Source organism: Nuphar pumila, chromosome 12 (assembly GCF_984573655.1).
Source record: "Nuphar pumila chromosome 12, dmNupPumi1.hap1.1, whole genome shotgun sequence".
Classification (NCBI taxonomy): domain Eukaryota; kingdom Viridiplantae; phylum Streptophyta; class Magnoliopsida; order Nymphaeales; family Nymphaeaceae; genus Nuphar; species Nuphar pumila.
In genome coordinates this window covers 10,834,946-10,852,777 of record NC_143260.1, presented here as the reverse complement: position 1 = coordinate 10,852,777, position 17,832 = coordinate 10,834,946, and the positions used below count along the sequence as shown (strand labels likewise).

Genomic DNA, 17,832 nt, shown 5'->3' with positions numbered 1-17,832 from the left:
TTTTGAACATCATGTATTTTGTGGATATGTATGCAGGTCTGATGTTATGAAGAAGTATGCCTAAGACATGAATTGTTAATAAATAGTTAGGCATGATGCCTAATAAAGCCTACACATTAAGATAAGGATCAAAGAGTCCAAAGAATGCAAGTTTATATTTACATTTCAAATATTGTGTTGGTTGCATGTATGCTCATGTTATGATGATGATGATACAGATTTTTCAATGATGTGGGTGCTCAAATTCCTGTTCTTTATTGCATTGTCCATGTACATGCATATGTGTTAACTGAAGCATAAAAATGAATAAGATTTTCATCTACGCATATGCTCAAGTTTATGTTACAAGTATGATTAAGTGAATATTTCAATGTTTTATAAGAATGCATCCATTGCCCATAAAGTGGCTCAAGTTTTGATGTTGCATGAAAAATATATATGTAATCAAGTAATCATGTGATATTAAAACTTAAGATAATCGATGGGAGAGTAGCAGGTGGTATAAAACTTTGTGGAGTGAACACAAAAGGATGCTCCTCCCCTCCCACGTATTTATGAAAAAAAACTATGCATTAGACTGCAACGTAGAGGGCAAGGTACTCATAAGAAAAACTGGTGCATCGGGTTGAAAGTTGTTGAGAATCTCTCTCGTATTAACGTCCATCACCCTATCCTGGTGAATGGCCCTGGGCAGGCTAAAGTCACCCATGTATATAAAACACTGCCTGAGTTATGGTCTTAATCTGGGAATCTAAGCATGTGTCATATCAGCAGGACTAAGAAGTGATAACTTAAGATGTATGTGCATTAGTTAGGCATCACATGCATCATTTAAGAAAGAAAATTTAATTAAGGATAATAATTTATGCACGCTTTGAAGGGCTTCAGCATATGGTAAGTCATGCATATTAACTGCGCATGCATTTTAACTTCTTGAAATGTATGAATTTATGCTCTCTTGTTTAATTTGATTGATTGAATAAGTATGACTAGTTGTGTAATTATTTCAATTAATCCCAAATGCTAAACTATGAAATTTTTACTAAAATTCTTTCTTGTATTTATGTCTTACAAGTTTAGTATATCTCACTCTACTGAGATATATTTTGTCTGACCCTATATGATTTAATATTTTTCAGGTAATGAGAAGTAGCTTACATGCGAAGGCGGGAAGTTGTGATCGAGAGTGAGCCTAACTTTCCTTTGCATTTTCAAGATTTCTAGACTCTGATTATTATTTGATTATTATGTCAATGGACAAAAGTAATTAATATTTTGAATGATTGTGGACCTTGATTCATTTTATGCATGATGAGATTTATTTCTTTTAAGTGCCCACAATTGCATGGTTATGCATAAATACGAAAAGTAGCACGCCAACTTTTAGACCCGATGAGTTTTTCTGTTGTTATATGTTAAAATATTTAAAGGTATATAAAAAAATTACTATTTTCAGGTTATAAAAATTGGGGTGTTACATTGGATCCTTTTAGACTAGAACTCAAATTCTGATCAAGTGCAATAATCAGATTTGAAATCGGCATAATCCAACTAATGTCTGATCCATTTTCAGCCATACAAGGTGCCCAATTTGTTACTTTGGAAGGAAAAGGCGATGTTTTGATATATACCTCTGTTTGGGATCTTTGCATTGGGATGAAAACAATATTGTTTCTTGTATATTTATTAAAATATGGTTTTGTCAAAATGTGATATTGTCAAAGCATTGTGTTTCGCAAAATGTGGTGTTGAAAATAGATAGCTAAAACAATTCTTTAGTGTATGACATTAAAATGTGGTATTAAAGTTGCCAACTCCATCTCCTCTTTAATGCTTTGGCAATAGAGGGTGTTAGGGAAGCAAAAATGCACTGCCCCCAAAAGGCAAAGGGTGTAAAAGAAACTACAACTTGCCCCAGATTTAAGGCTCCCAAACAGAGCCATGACTAAAAATTTTTTATTCAAGAGTTTATTTTTAGATTTTCAACCGTGAAGATGACATCTGTGTAGTCAAATTTATTAAAAGCCATATATAAATACAATTGTTTTTAAGTGTGAACAACTCAGTGATATATATATATATATATATATATATATAGTAATGAGTTTTTTGGGCTTTTTCATTTTATTTTTAAATTTTGACCTACAGATGTGATCAATGTTTTTGATTTTAGAGGGATAAGCATTTGATTCCAATACATTGGTGGGTTTTTATAAAGAAAAGTAAAAAAAAAATTAAGCTCCAAACATCAAATTTTCATCGAAAACACATGATACAGATGTGGATTCTTAGTAAATTGACCATGCCCGACACATTTACCGAGCCGAAACCGCATAAAAAGCACCGAAAAGGCCCGAAAAACACATTTCGCACGCAATTTAACACTAAATTGGTTTAGCATAGACCCATTACTTTATATATAAAAGAAAAGAATGCACATACGATTTTGACGTAGTTCGGTGAAATACGTCCTATACTCCACTCAACATTATTTGTGGAGTTTTTCACTATTTAAAGTATTGCATGGCTTATCGACTTTTTTTAGTCGATTTTCTCTAGATTCTTCTTCTTTGATAAAATGATTGCATTCACTATCTTTGTCTCTCTCCATTCTAACCGTATTAGCTTTAATATCAAGATTATCGTTATCATCGGTAATCTCGATATTATCAATAAGCTTGGCTTCCATCATATTAGCTTTACATTTGATAGTGTCGATATCATATATGCTTGTGAGAGTTCCATTGTTGATAGCTTCATATGTGGCCTTATTAAAACCTCTTGTGAGAGTCCCATTGTGATATCTATCATCACTAGTTGCACATTTGGCTTTATCAAAATCTCGTGTGAGAGTCTCATTGATGTGACCGATATTATTGTGATTTCTATTCTTTCACATTTGACAATATCAAAACCTCTCGTGAGAGTCCCATCATCCTGACCGATCTTATAGTGATCTTGTTTGTATCAGGCTTCACATTTGATTTTATTGAAAGCTCTTGTGCCATTATCGTGATTGATATTATCTCTCTTCTCATTATCTTGATTGATATTATCTTTATTGTTAACAATATATATATATATATATATATATATATATATATATATATATATATATATATACTGTTTGTGGGTCCAAATGCATGTGGATCTCTATAGATAAGGTTGTTTTGATCCAATCAGACCTCATATGAATTTAGTATACTCTTTTTTTATGAAAAAACATGATTTTATGACAGAAGAAAAAGCATCACAATTGTTAAAAAGAAAGTATGGGTCCAGGAGATTAATGAGAGTGCTCTTGTGGTGATCTAATCAGTCACGTCGTGGAGATAAATTAGCCTTGAAAAAAGTTCACGGCACACCAGCTGCCAGCTGTTTGAATCCAAGCATAGAATTTGCTAGTTTTTTGTCTTCAGATCCTTTTCATGCACTCCATGCTTTGTTTCTAAAAGTGGGTGCACAAAAATCCAACCCTCCAGATTTTGAGTAAGGATATAATCACTTGAGATAGGATGAGTTTAATCCTACAATCCCATGGATAGAAGCTTCAGTTGGACGACTAGGATCGCAGGATTTCTGTGACTCAAACATTTAAGACGCATGTTAGAGAGCCCAACCACCAAAAAGCACAACAATTAAGACCGCAAAAATGACTGCCCTTAGTTTTTAGGGGGCGTTTGCATGTCATGGAATGGGGTGCCGCTGCACCCTTTTCCATGGATTCTACTGCCGTGGAAATGGAATCGGACCTCCTCCACAAGAACCGTTTTCCCCAAAAACCCACTTTCAGAGTGTAAAATGGCATGTCTGTTGAGAGTTTTCTACATAATCACAGGTTTCTGTTGTTTGTGTTGTTACTGTGAGCCCACAAAAATGCACGCCTGCATTTTTGTGAAAAATAACCCACTTTCCGTAGCACACAAACGTTCCCTTAAGATACAACCTCCAAGCTCAACAGAAGATGGAGGGCAGATCAGGTGCAGCAGCACACTAAAGTGTTCGATGCCATTGCAGTCGATCTGCCGTCCCGTGAAAACTGCCCGTCTCCTTAGTTTATTGCTGCAACGCACTATGTTTCTCTGATTGGGGATTAGGTGCAATGTGATTGCATTAAAGAATGTGTTGCCCCTGCCCTCTGAATGAAATATGCCCCATTCAAACCGTGGGCTCTGCAAGCTTTGACGATTCCTTGCCAAAATGTGTACATGTCATGCAAAGGGCAAGAGCAGTACATTTTTTTGTGCAACTACATTTAGGGCTGGGGAGCAAGCCGAGTAGCTTGTGGTTCGACTTGGTTCAGCTGCCTATGAATTCGTTCATGTAGCTGGTGCTACGAGCAGCTGGTTAACAAAAAAAATGAGTCGAGCAACAACGAATGGTAAACTCAGTTCGGCTCATGTAAGCTTGTAAGAGTATAAGATGTATAATGTTTATCTTAAAAAGCAGTTCTATTGAGTTGGTTAAACCGGAAGGCAAGCGTAAAGGAGGTTTGCCCAAGGGGGTTGGCATAGTAGAGTGGGGCTTTGGCTGCTAGACGGACAGTTAAGGTTGGATTTTCATGAGCGATGTCCCTCAGGGGTCCTAGCATCGAAGTTTTACGCAGCTGCGGGCATGCCAACCATAGGTATGGCAGGCTGAGCCAGCACGAACAGGTCTTCCAGTGCAGTTCCTTGGGATTATAAATTTAAAAAAAAAAAAGGGTTAAAGGAGGTTTAAGGTTCTTCAAATCCCATCGTTTACAACATTATCTTTCAAGTTGGTTACATATGCGAGTCAGAGTCAAGGCCTGTAGAGGCCGAAGGAGTGATTGACGCAGGAGAAGCCACCGTCCACGTTGAGGTTGAGCCCGCTCACGTACTTGGACTCGTCGCCGGCAAGGTAGAGCACGGCCTGGGCGACGTCATCGACGGTCAGGTCCACCCCCTACAGGTTGGCGAACTGCCCCACGTACCGGTGGAAGTCGTCGAGTGCGGAGCCCTCCCCGCCCTCCGAGAAGGGGAGGGCCAACGGTGTGCCCACGGCGTAGGGCGAGACGCAGTTCACGCGGACGCCGTGGCAGCCGAGGTCGGCGGCAGCGCTACGGGTGAGCCCCAGCACGGCGTGCTTGGACGCGACGTAGGCGTGTGGGTCGATCCCGGCGAGGGTCGTGGCGACGCTGGCGATCGACACGATGCTGCCGTTCCGGCGGGGGACCATGGCGCGCGCAGCGTGCTTCGTGCCCAAGAAGACACCGTCGACGTTAACGGCGAAGACCCGCCGGAAGCCGTCAAGGTCGGAGTGGCGGATGTCGTGGGATCCTGCCGCTGCGCCGCTGACGCCGGCGTTGTTGACCATGACGTCGAGGTGGCCGAATCGCGCGAGGGCGAGGTCGACGGCGGCGGCGACGTCGGCCTCCACGGTGACGTCGCAGTGGGCGTAGAGGAAGCCGTCGGGGTCGCCCCGCGCCTCGCAGACCGACCGCCCCACCTCGTCCTGCATGTCCACGATCACCACCCTCGCGCCGTGCCGGTGAAAGAGCTCTGCCGTCCTCCGCCCGATCCCGCTCGACCCTCCCGTCACGATCGCCACCTTCCCTTCCAACCTGCACATCACCATCAATTGCATCTCTCCAGAACCATCCTCAGAGAGAGAGAGAGTACCATACCTTCTAGCAGCAGACGGGGAGGCATCCTTAGCAACCGTCTCGCATTCGGTAGACATCGAGAAGCCTTCAATTAACAGAGGAAGAGAAGGGTGGGAGCGCCTATTAATGAGCTGAAGAAACGAGGCAAATAAAATCTTACTATGTGAACCTTTCTTCTGAACTGTCCTTTGTGTCAATAACTGAACAAATGAAAGCAGATCTCCAACCTGCAACCTTTCTTTGTTGGTCTACTCTCTGCCGTGTGATGGAGCTATGTGAAAGAAAGGTAAACAAATGGTGCAAGGGAAGAAGATGGGAAAAGGACAAGCTATAAAGTTACGAAGCAGGTTATATGTTCCCCCCCAAACAGGGCAGTTAGCTACATCTCATGATCTTTGGGGTCCCAAAGAGCACCACGTATGTAAGCATGTGCGTCTCGTATCCCCATGTTTGTCAGCATTAATTAGCGTTGGAGTTTGATGCGATTGCAAAGACTTAAGTACCCTCTCCTCCATTGGTGCAAAAAAAAATGACGGTTCTTGAAAAGGAGTGGTTGTAAAGACTTAAGTGCCCCGAAGATGATTATTTAAGACCCAGTCTCTGCACTACAGGATTATCCGAGAAAGATATCTCCCCTCGAGGAGGCCATGAACATCAACCCTTTCACACACTCTCTCCCTTCTATTTCTGCTTCTATGCACATCCAACAAAAGATCTTACATTGCTCCATCAAGCACCGACTGACCTGCACATTTACTGTTGTGGAGCCTGATTCAGAGTTTTTACCCTTACAGGAGGAGGGTCTGGGGGCTCCTCTCAGTGTGGGTAGCATCATTCAACTTGAAGAGTTATGGAGTCTGATTCAGAGCTTTTACCCTTACAGAAGGGGGGTCTGAGGGCTCCTCCCAGCGTGTTCATGGCCTTTTGCCCATACAGGATGCTACCCGTTCGGGCTCATCAACCATCTCTCGCTCTCTCTCCCTTCTATTTCTGCTTCTATGCACATCCATCACAAGATCCTATATTGCTCCATCAAGCACCGACTGACCTGCACATTGACTGTTGTGGGTCCTTACTGATGAGCTGCCTCTAAATTTATTCGACTCTGGGTCCTTACTGCACTTGAAGTTGAGTCGTTGTATTTTTTGTTATTCGGTGGGTGGTGAGGCCCTCCTCTACTCTCTCAAGACTCTTAGCTTGGGCAATCTTTCTTTTGATGATTGTGATTGTAATGTATCGTTGAAGTTAAAATGGGGAATGAAATGACAATAGAAATCGCTGAAAATTTACAGAAATAAATGCCCTCCTTCTAGAAAACTGAATCGTCGGTTCCTCTTCCTCGGACGGACATAAATGCCCTCCTTCCAGAAAATTGAATCGTCGGTTCGTGAAAATGACAAAACTGCCCTCCATCGATATCGCGGGAAAACGTTCCGCAGGTGATTGTAATGTATCGTTGAAGTTAAAATGGGGAATGAAATGACAATAGAAATCGCTGAAAATTTACAGAAATAAATGCCCTCCTTCTAGAAAACTGAATCGTCGGTTCCTCTTCCTCGGACGGACATAAATGCCCTCCTTCTAGAAAACTGAATCGTCAGTTCGTGAAAATGACAAAACTGCCCTCCATCGATATCGCGGGAAAACGTTCCGCAGGTGGTTGTAATGTATCGTTGAAGTTAAAATGGGGAATGAAATGACAATAGAAATCGCTGAAAATTTACAGAAATAAATGCCCTCCTTCTAGAAAATTGAATCGTCGGTTCCTCTTCCTCGGACGGACATAAATGCCCTCCTTCTAGAAAACTGAATCGTCGGTTCGTGAAAATGACAAAACTGCCCTCCATCGATATCGCGGGAAAATGTTCCGCAGGTGGTTGTAATGTATCGTTGAAGTTAAAATGGGGAATGAAATGACAATAGAAATCGCTGAAAATTTATAGAAATAAATGCCCTCCTTCTAGAAAATTGAATCGTCGGTTCATGAAAATGACAAAACTGCCCTCCATCGATATCGCGGGAAAACGTTCCGCAGAGTTTGCGTATGTAGCAAGCGCTATGTTGTATGATACAAATAGTTCAAAAAAATCCTTTCTCGCTCTAAGCACTCTACCGGAGATTCTTTACTTTCATCTCGAGTTGCCGGAGCATCCTTTCCTTTTTACCAGAGCATCTATTTCCGTCTTACGCGCAGTCGCAGCATCGTTGCCACCTTCTGTTGCGTATTAGTTGTTACTGTTGCTTACTCTACAGTTGGAATATCCGAATTCTCATCATTTCGGTGAGTTTCGTGTAAGTTTTCTTTCTTCAATCTGAAGATTGGTTCTTATACAAGGATTTGTATTATGAACCTAAATATTCCGACGATTTCTAATGATGATGATCGTGTATTGTGTTGTGCAGGTTAGCAATGTCTGCGCCTCATCAGATTAGAGATACCCCGTCGTTCTATGGGTTGTCTATTAGAGAAGTGATCCGCCAGTCCCATCTATCTAAAGTTTTTGAAAGATACCAAAATATACTTAAGATTGAGAACGATGAAGACAGGGAAAAAGCCTTGGAATCGTATTTTGCGGAGGATTATCCATCAGATATTGAGGCTGCGGACCAAAGGAAGAACTCTGAAGAACGAAAGATGCAGAACAAGGATGACGAAGAGAAGGCAAAGGCCAGAAATATTGATGAGAATATAAATAGAAGGCGAAGGATTAACGCACAGCAGATGGAAAAGAGGAAGAAGAAGGTGGAGGAGTGGGAAAGGGATGTTAGCAATATGATGGCGGAGGCTCATAGGAGAAACTTGGAGAGTAGAGTAATGCGACACAAGGCAAGGCTACTGAAGGAGGCAGAGGAGAGGCGAAGGCAAATGAATAAGGAGGAGGAAGAGAAGGAACAGAATATTCCTCAGTTTGAGGAAGAAAAGGAAAGGCGAAGGAGGGAGTTGGAGTTCGAGGAAGCTAAGGAAATGCAAAGGCAGCAGAAGGAGAATGAGGAAAAGAAGGAAAGGCAAAAGAAGGAGAAGAAGGAGGAGGTAGAGAAGGAAAGAGAAAGGAAGAAGCAGGAGGAAGAATTGCAGGAAAGAAGGAAACAACAACTGCAAGAGAAAGAAAGGCGGCGGAAGGAGAAGGAGGAAGAAAAGGAAAGGGAAAGGAAGAAGCAGGTGGAAGAACTGCGGCAAAGAAGGAAACAAGAAATCGAAGAGAAAGAAAGGCGGCTGAAGGAGAAGGAGGAGGAAGAAAAGGAAAGGGAAAGGAAGAAGCAGGAGGAAGAGGCGAAAAGGGAGAGACAAAGGAAGCAGAAGGAGGAGGAGATAAAGGAGAGAGAAAGGAAGGAGAAGGAGGAGGATGCGAAAAAGGAGAGAGAAAGGATGCAGGAGGAGAAAAGGGAGAGAGAAAGGAAGGAGAAGGAGGAGGAGAAAAGGCAGAGAGAAAGGAAGCAGAAGGAGGAGGAGGAGAAAAGGGAGAGAGAAAGGAAGGAGAAGGAGGAGGAGAAAAGGCAGAGAGAAAGGAAGCAGAAAGAGGAGGAGGAGAAAAGGGAGAGAGAAAGGAAGGAGAAGGAGGAGAGAAACGCGAGAGAGAAAAGAATCAGATGGAGCAGGCGGAAAAGGAGAGAGAAAGGAAGCAGAAGGAGGAGGAGGAGAATAGGGACAGAGAAAGGAAGCAGAAGGAGGATGAGAAAAGGAAGGCGAGAGAAAGGCATGCGACGGTGGAGCCGGTAGAGATGGAGATTGAAAGGCAGTTGGAGGCAGTGGACCCACCAGAAAGTCCCAGGTTGGAGGGAGAACAGCAGAAAATAGCGACCAAGGTAAATATATTTGTCCGGTCTGCGAAGATTTAATAATATGTTTAGCGATTTTGGTATAGCGATTACTGTGTTAGGTATTGATATTTATAGCGATTACTGCGATAGTATGTCTGCAACCGATATTTTTATAGCGGTTAGTAGAATAGTATTTATAAGTACAAATGGAGAAGTAGAGCACCAGGTGAAAAGCTCGGAGGTCGCTGTCAATGGCCTGTAGTTCTGTCTTGGTATGGTCAACTGAGTGCATATCAGAAGGACCGACTACGAAATATGCACTTCGGTGGCCTTTTGGACCAGCAATATTTTGAAACTTGCTGGAATACCATGACTCACCTGGTAAATAAGTGGAATGATAAGACTAACACATTCCAGTTTGGTTCTTTTGAGATCACCATGACTCTAGAAGATGTGGCGAGGATCACTGGCCTTAAGTGCGATGGCAGTGCCGTCCTATTACGGCATTCAAACTATAACGCAAGGGAAAACTGCATTGCCCTTCTAGGAATGTCGATGGACGAATGGAGTCAATGTATTTCTGGTGGAAGCAATTCCACATCAATGAAGGTCTCAGTTTTTCGTAATAAATGGGAAGGCCACTCCGCTACTTGTGCATCTGAAACAGCTGACCAAGAGTTGCACGGCTTCCTTCTATATTTTTTTGCTCTTACATTATTTTCTGATTGTTCTGGTTCGAGAATAAGTTCCATGTGGCTGCAGTACCTGGCAGACTTAGACGAAGTCGACAACTATGCCTGGGGTGCCGCTATGCTCGCACATTTGTACAGTTAACTCCACCGTGCGAGTAATGGTACGAAAACAGTTGGTGGATTTTGGCCATTTGTTCAGGTATTTGTTGATTACATACTTAGTATTTGTAGACAAATCTCATTGCAGTCTGTGGCGTTGCTAATAATATTTTTTTTGTTAGACCTGGGCGTTGGAACATATTATCCCATTGCGTCCACGGTGTGGCCCTCCGATTTGTGGTTTTCCAAAGATCGGTCGCTGGGCCAGAATAAATGTCGCAGTTTATAATGCTAAGTCCATTTTAGATGGGCTGCAATTAAACGAGGTAAACGTTCTTAAATTGTTTACAATCGCGTCAGCATTTACCATTGAGTATTATAAATCGTTGTAATGTTCAGCATTCTTAAGTATACATCGCTGCAGGATTGTCTTCCGTAGTGCATATCGTTGTTGCCATATCATGCGTAAATAAATTTTAATATATTTGTCATTCGTTATTAAAAAGAATTACCAATGTACAGGTTTTGTGGAGACCTTATGGAGATGGGGGCGATGATGAAGACGTTGTTGCGGAGGCTGCCAGATTGTCTGACCGCGAATTGTGGCTATTCTGTAATTTTGAAGCCGAGTTGCAGCAAGGTAGTCGAGTTCTCCTACAATCTGGATTGGGGCAGTCTATCTCAAATAAGCCTTTGGTGAGAAGGAAGATGAATATTGGTGGGGGCAGGCACGTGAATTGGAGCGATCACTACAGGGACGAATTATTAAATTGGAACTCAGGTGGTTTCCCTGCCGTACCGTATGATCATGAAGGACGACAATTTGATCCCTTCTATTTCGAAAGCTATTGGGAACCAATGCGGCGAAATCGGAAGATTGAGAAAATAGTCAACCCATGTTTCCCAACTGTCCCTTCTCATGTTGTAGCCCAGCCTCTACAACCAAAACGTCGTCTCGCTCTAGTTAATACGACTAGTCCATCAGTAACAAATCACGAGGAACACCGAACACTTGCTCCAAAAGAGAAGACTGTCTCTGCCGCAAGGTTCGAACTTATTGAGAGGGAGAATAAAAAATTAAGGACAGGAGTAAGCACTATGGGCAATCAATTGAATGCAGTGGTGGACATGATGACCAGTCTTCTTAGGCAAGGTTTCGCAACGAAGAGGTCACCCAGGATAGACAGTCCACCAATAAAAAGTGAGAGACAAGTCTATGAAATTTCATCAGATTCGTCCAGTGACTCGGAATAAATCCTAGATTTTCATTTTTATCACGCTATACATTTGTTGTAATTGTATAATGAGTTGCGGTAACGTGAAATTCTTTTACTGTTTAATTCTTTATTATTACATCTTTCTGACTTTGGGTCTCGGTAATAAATAAACTTTAAACGAAAATAGATGTTTCTTCAGAAATCGTGGCATTGCCTAACCTCTTTGGCATCGCTAAGATATAGCATTTCTGTTTAGCAATCGTTGTATTTGTCTTCGCCTCGAAAGAATAGCGCACAAAGTATTGGCGATCTAAGCCATGAACAATAATTTAACGAGTTCTGACGGCACAAAGGTTTGTATCCATATACGATAATCGTGAAAAGGTATTTGTGTTAAATAATCAATAGATATGGAAAGGATTTGTTGTCATCGCTGGATACTTCGTGCTTTGAGTCGGAGAGCGATCTGTGGCATCGCAGCATAGTGATTTGTGGGTATTGTTCGAATGTCAAATCACACGTGGAAAACGTATTTTTGAATATTTAAAACTTAATGAGCGGCATGGAAAGACGTATTTTTGAATACTTCGAACGCAAGCATTTAATTTGGCGGCGGTTATCAAAAAAAGGCGGCATGCGAAAAGCCGTATTTATATTTTTTTTAAACGCAATCAATTAATTAGCTTCGTGCTTTGAGTCAGAGAGCGATCTGTGGCATCGCAGCATAGTGATTTATGGGTATTGTTCGAATGTCTAATCACATGTGGAAAACGTATTTTTGAATATTTAAAACTTAATGAGCGGCATGGAAAGACGTATTTTTGAATACTTCGAACGCAAGAATTTAATTTGGCGGCGGTTATCAAAAAAAGGCGGCATGAGAAAAGCCGTATTTATATTTTTTTTAAACGCAATCAATTAATTAGCGGGCTGTTTTCAAAAAATGGCTGCACGTTAAAGGACTTTACCTTTGTAGGTGAGGACGGCGTTTCAGTATCTCTGTTGCAAAGGTGCCATCGATATCTCCGTCCAGGCATGGCGCCGAAGAAGGGGACAATCGGAGCAGTACGACCAGCCATGGCGGACAAGAAGAGAACGAGTAGAGCAATACGACCCGGCACGACGCCAAAGACGATGGGAGCACTACGACCGGGCACGGCGGCAACAGAGAGGACAATGGTAGCAAAACGACCAGGCACGGCGCCAGAGGAGTGGACGAGGGGAGAAAAATGACCAGGCACGGAGCAAACGGATAGGAGGATGGGAGCTAAACGACCAGGCACGTTGCCAATGGAGTGGACGATGAGAGCAAAACGGCCACGCACGGCTCTGAACAAGAAGACAACCACATCCACAGTACCAGGACTAGCGCTTAAGAGGTATATTTTTTAAAACGCCTGAGCGGTTTAGTGAACATTTGGCTTTTCATGTCGTATTTGGACTAGTGTTGTTTACTGTAGACAATAATTTCAATGTCCAATCCTGAATACCACGCTCATGGTGCACTCAGTGCAACATCCACAGTCTCGAGTGGGTGGCAACGCCCTGACGAGTTCGTAGATGACATCGAGCAGATGCAAGATGAATTTGCAGATGGGAACACTATCAGTAATTTTGTAAGTATTTGTCCACTATCAATTTCTAGGTCATCGGTTTGCATGTTCTGAAGTTCGTAACTTTGTGCAACCAGACAATGTATGATTTTGTCAATTACATTCAGAGCAACCCAACGAGCAATACAGTACGCATCATCAGCCCGTATTTCATGGTATGTCTGTGTCGTTGTTGTTCTGTTTGCTTTCATGACGTACTCATGTTTCTTGGTGGTTAAACCTTGCTATTTCGTGCAACAGATGTACGTCCGACGAAAGCCATACGGCATAGGATTCGAAGATGCACTACCTTGTTGGAACAGCGATGATGAGTGCATAGACATTTCGAAAGTTGGAAAGGTAAGTGAACAAACCTTTTATCCAAGGTTTATTCGTAACATCCCCATCACGATAAGTCTCTGGAACGAAAAATGATTTTATCGATTCGCATATTTTACTTCCTACACTCTGGCAACATCCAGACCATTGGGTCCTATACGAGATGAATTTTCAGCTAAAACAACTATGGTGCTACAACTCATTGGACTGCCACAGTGGCGTAGAACGCGATGCTATGCATTTGGTAAGCTTGTACCCAAAGGTGAAGTAGCTATTCGAGGTGGACCAGACTGTAATATATTATCCCTTTTTCACAGGCGGGATTCCTTAACGGGCAAATGGGTGTCGACATTGGTGAGTGGATGTTGCTCTGTGCTGACGATGCTCCGTTATAAAGTAATGGGGTCGATTGTGGCATATTCGTAATGAAGCATATTGAAGCAATATACAATGGAGAATAACCTTGTTTCCACGCTGTATGAGCTTCGTATCCGATGTTATTGGGTATTCCTGTTATATATTGGTTTCACATTACCTGTTTTGTTGCAGGAACATATGTCGGTAATACGCGACGAAATATGCAGAAAATTGATTGAGTTTAAAACGAACGGCAGACAGAATAATATAAAGTGAAACCTATCGATTGCTCTGTCTGTACAACCTAACGAGGCCCTCCATCACCGTTCTCATCGTCCTCCTCGACAGCAACCCAGTCGGTGCAGTCGCGCTGAGGGTGGCCAGCAGGAGCTCTGCCAAGTCCTCTTCTTCTCCCTAGCGAGGTCTAAGCGGATTTGTCGTTCCGGTGACGGGTGTTCATCTCGTTCTGTTGACGGGTGTTCTATGAAAAGTAAATTGTATTCAGAAATAGTTTTGTGTTGTATACGCATAACCAATGCTGGTAAAGTTGTTGTTAAGCAATGAAGAATACTGTACGGCGAAAGATATTTCTAAATATCGCATTACGTGAACTTATCAATAAGAAAGGTTTGTTCTTAGAAATTGTTGTATTGATGAACCGACGGTAATGTACACCTAAGGCGATTTCTTTAGACGTACTTGTGGATTTATTTGAGACCCAAAGATTCGGTCCAATCGCATTGACTACCATTCAGAATAGCCCTCTGGCATGACATTGTTTTCATTAATGCGGAGTGCTTTTTTATTTAAGATTTGCTTTTGGTTTAATGAAACTGACGTATATACTCGAAAACTGACGGAGGGTGATAGGACGTTTCATTAATATTTGAATGACACAACACACAGTTCCACTTTGCTTCGCGAATAAGGAACCGACATAATCGACAATTCCTGCATAAACGACTTATTCTTGAATCGAGTGCATAGGCGGCTTCGACGTAGCTGTCGTATCCGTCTATACCTTTTTCATAGGTCTGTAAGATCATAATTGAAGAAACTGTCGTTTAAAATTCAAGCAATTTTCAAATGCTGGCACAGGTTTTCATGGTCGTAGCAGTGTAGTTTGACGTTAGACCACCAAGCGTATCGCTTTGTACTATTCATAAACTTCCAACGAATTGTAACACCATAGTTGTTTTTCGCATAAATCCATCACGTATAAGACCCAATGCTTTTCAGACTGCCAGAGTGTAGGAATCAGTATCTGCAAATAGATCGAAAAAATGTTGTTACCACTGTCACGCTGTAATATTGCATTGTAGGTTTGTTTGCTTACCTTTTCACTTGTCATAAGGTCTCTGCAGTGATTACCGTTAACCCAATAAGGTTTGCCGTCTTTAAATCCATTGGAGTATGGCAAACGGCGTAATATAGTCTGCAAACCGAAAGAAACATTGCTAACACCAACGTTAACATACGAATCAATTGGACTAAATCAATAATGAAAAGCAACATAAAATACAACCGATATACCATGAAATATGGGTTGACGACGCTCACAGTCTGGCTTGGTGCGTTGCTTTTAATATAATTTACGAAATCGGATATAGTCTGTTTGCAGCAAATATGGTGTTGTATTGATCATACGTACACATGGCTTACGTTTATAGACAACTACTACTAGTTTCATACTAACAAAATTACTGATCATGTTGCATTGTGCGAATTCACTGCGCATTCGGTTGATGTCCTCCAGGAGTGATTGACTAAGTTTTCGCCCAACTTCGTCGGTGGATGTTCGACTGAAATGAATGCGGACATTGCAACGACCGATATTTAAATTACATTATATAGTACACAAAAACAAATCGCAAAAAATGCATGAAAGAGACGGATTTTGCTGAACATGTAGACTATGTGTAGACAATATACCCATGATTCGCCATTGTTGGTCGTGTAGTTGTCTTTGTCTGCCTCACCGACTATAATTTTCTATGTTCGAGGGCGGATCTCCAGGTTTATGAAGGAACCGTCGGTTTGGTTGTTGCTGGTTCACGAAGTAGAAGACAAACACACCTTCCAGTGCTTGTGCGACTATTTATGACCTAAAAGATGTACTGCTCAACCAACATGATCAATGAATACTGTACGACAACTCAAACATTTATGGGTATCCGTTGGAAAATACACATTGAGTAGCCTTTTATTTATAATATATGGATACAACTTTTCACAAGATAACAATAATGATTTCAAAAGGCAAGTGGAGGTGTCGGGAACGCGAAAGATTTGCTGGAGAAGAAGTTGACTGGAGGTGTATGGCGATTTGTGGTTATCGTTGAATAGCGATCTGTGGCATCGCAGCACAGTGATTGACAGTCCTACGCTGCGATGTCACACATCGCAGCACACTTGAACAATCCTTCGCATCACGCTAAGATTGACAGTCCAACAATAATCAACAACGTTCTACGCTGTGATGTCACATATCGCTATTCAACGATAACCACAAATCGCCATACAGTGATGTCATCATTCGCCTTCCTGCATAAGCAAAAACCCGCTATCTATCGATTTGAACAAATTCAACCACGAACCGCAAGTCGTCAATGACAAACGACTATAAACTCTCAAAAAATCCGGCATTGTGGAGATCGGGTCATGCAAAGAGGCATGACAACTAAGTTAATAGCCCACACGAGATTCCTGTGTCCCAAACCTATCTGTCGACTGCATCATAGCCTGTCATGAAAGAGAAAATATTAGACACTAAATTAAGTTTCATAAGAAATGCATACCTCCTCGCAACATCGATTACATACCAAAAGCCTTGTAAAACTGTAGCGATCGTTGCCGGAAATCTGGTCGGGAGGAATGTAGGTTTGAACGTTTGCCGGTACTTCTGCAGGGTATTGCTGCATGATGGACATTACACGAGTTAGCTATTTGACAAGCTTCACGCAATGGGAAGCAATATAATGTTTTACATACCTGTTCATTCGAAGGGCTTTGTTGTTTTTTATTACAGGTTGGTTGTTTCTTAGTCCTTTTCTTGCCAACCAATTCTAGTGCACCCTTTGCCCTCAGACGACTGCGATCAGAGGCAGGTTTTCTTTTGATACCCTGCTCTTCATGAATATGTCCATCATAATCAACAACGTTCACTACTGACTTGTTGAAGATAATGTTTACGCTTCGGCGCAACTTCTCGGGAGTGTCAAGCGAGACATGATTTTGACCTACGTTGTTCGATCCCATTATCTTCGGCTGGTATTCATTCGCTGCAACAGACTTAATGTGAATTAACTCCATGTTTTCAAGTAACTCCGTTGCAGCTTTTCTCACACATGCATAGCCTTCTTCGCTTCTCGATGCCAAATCAGCAACATGCATGAATGACCTACACAGTTGTTGGTAACGGGAGGCTATGTGGCACTTCTCGTCAACACCAGATTTACTCGCATTGTCCATAACGAGCATTTCAATCTTCGCGCGTCTCGTCCATCTTCGCATTACGTAAGACTCAGGTATTTCTTGTATCTTCTCTTGATTGAGTGTCTTTAATGCATGACAGCATAGGATACCTTTGAATTCATACATTTTGCACGAACATTCTACCCTTCCGTTGTCGACATTGTACGTGACATGCGCTTCTTGCCTTTCCTGATGCTTTTCGCCCTGACAAAAAATATGGTATTTGTGCATATTCTCGGTTTGCACCAGTTCTTCTATTTTGCAATTCATGACATGCAACACCTCTTTCTTGATCCATTCAAATACAGTTAGTGTATACAGAGCTGCAGGTCGCATCAATATTTTCATGCCAAAAGTTAGAGGTCGTGTATTGAAGCATTTCACGTCTTGTTCAAGCTCATTCTGTCTTAGACCGTCTACAAATAATTCATATTGTTCCATGAAATGAAACATTGTTAAACATGAATACAGGGTTTTCTTCAGCGTGGCATGCATAGATTTGGCTCTTTGTGTGCTTATCATACCTGCACAAAAGTATTGTCTTCCATATGCCAATGCCCACTTCTCTTTTTCTGCATATAAATTTTGTAACCACAGACAGTCAGCAAGGTCGTATGTCTTAATCATTTTGTCCCAATCTGACTTAAAGGTGACCTCGTCTATGCTATGAAGTACAC

The 17,832-nt window shown here is 41.9% G+C and overlaps 1 pseudogene; it reads right to left on the bottom strand.

Annotated features, from left to right (window-relative positions):
* Positions 1-4,753: 4,753 nt before the first annotated feature.
* The window catches only part of LOC149819968 (zerumbone synthase-like), a 37,947-nt pseudogene continuing 24,868 nt past the window's right edge, over positions 4,754-17,832 (bottom strand).